The sequence below is a fragment of the Dipteris shenzhenensis genome, chromosome 16, assembly GCF_047967505.1.
Source record: "Dipteris shenzhenensis isolate YYH24624 ecotype China chromosome 16, Dip_SZ_1.0, whole genome shotgun sequence".
Classification (NCBI taxonomy): domain Eukaryota; kingdom Viridiplantae; phylum Streptophyta; class Polypodiopsida; order Gleicheniales; family Dipteridaceae; genus Dipteris; species Dipteris shenzhenensis.
In genome coordinates this window covers 33,314,616-33,316,353 of record NC_141611.1, presented here as the reverse complement: position 1 = coordinate 33,316,353, position 1,738 = coordinate 33,314,616, and positions in this window count along the sequence as shown.

The following is a 1,738-nucleotide window of genomic DNA, read 5'->3' as shown; positions in this document are numbered from 1 at the left end:
AGGAAATATTCCTTGAATATTCCATGGACAACTAGTTGGTTCCACTGACTAAGTTGACTGGTCGGCTTTAGCGACTAGGTTGATTGGTCGGTTCCATCGACTACGTTGATCTGACTACCACCCTCATAGCTATAAAGAGGCGACCTCCCCAGTCCATTGTACCAGATCAAATCTTCCAGCTAGTAGCTCTTCACCTAGTATTTGTCTAGTTCGCCATCTAAGCTCCAGTGTGGGAGCGCACGGGTGGACGGAGCCATCATCTGTACTACATCAATATTGAAGGAAGATTTTTTTCGTCTTTCAGTAACTAGTTTGTTGTGTACTCTCTATTCTTTGTTCAATTTCTATTCCACTGCATCGTGTAATTTAACAACTCTCACACTGAAAGCGTTGTCTGAGTTGCTTGGCACACCATTGTACCAGTAGCACAATGCAAGTTAAACGTAGAATGGGCTGCTCACATTGCCGCAGCTACAGCAGAGGAAGTTCAAAGGCCAGCTGATGCATGTGTCATGATGAGAATGAGGAAGACATTCAAAAAGACACCTTGGTGCACAGGATTTATACAACACAACAAGTGGTAGACTTTCAGGACAAGACGATAAACATTGCGCCATCACAAGGTTTCAATCCACTAAGCATTTTCAGGGATAAGCATTGCGAGGAGCTCGCCTTCCCAACAATTTTCTACGGCGAGTCGCAGCAGTACAAGTTGCCGGAAAGAGCATCCTACCAAGACATCGCCCAATGGGAGCTAACAAACAAGGACATGTGATTTGCACTGTCTATATTGAACCTGTTCTGTAAGACAATGAAAGTTCTCATTGCACAGGTGTTGTCCTCATCTTGGGTTGGGATGCGGAAAGGCAAAATGCAAGGCCAATGAATACAAGCAAAGGACGCAGCACAAGACACGAACATCGAGCAGCTATTGCAATCACATATTGGTTGTCGTGACTTCAAGTGCCTTCACACTTTGTCTGACTACAAACACAAGTTGAAGAAGAACCTCTTTGCAATGGTCATGAAACTTGGGCCCCCAACATTCTTCTTGACTTTCTTAGCTGCAGAGAAGAACTAAGAACCTTTGGTATCATGCCTCGGTAAGGTCAGATGAACACCCTTTAATCAGAGCACAAACACCACAACTGTCTAACTACGTACACTAATATGCGATGACCCCATAACAACTGCAAGGTACTACATCCACAAGTTCCAAGCAATGAAGCGTCTACTCAAACAGGACACATCAATCCTGGGCAAGGTACTTGACTTTTTGTTTGTTATAGAGTTTCAAAACAGAGGTAGCCAACACGATCACAATCTTTTATGGATCAAGGATGGGCCAATTCTTGGGGCCACTCTCGACTCTGATGTTGAGGCTTTCATTGACAAGTACATATGCACTGACATCTCATTGCTCGCACTTGACAACAAAGAAATTCAAAGGCATGAGCACAGGAAAACATGCCATAAAAGAGGACAACCTTATCTTGTCATTTCAATTTCCCAAGACCTCCCATGCGAACAACAAGGGTATTGCAAATGAAGCAACGAACATCACGAAGCACAGAACGAACTACAAGGCAATCAACAATTTGCTCAATGAAGGAATAATCCAAGAGCTTGATTTCGACAGTTTCCTAGAAGCACTGGGATTATCGGAATAAGATTACATTCTCGCCCTATGCGCAGGTATCGGGCAACCGACAGTGTTCTTGCGAAGGCAACCCAAAGA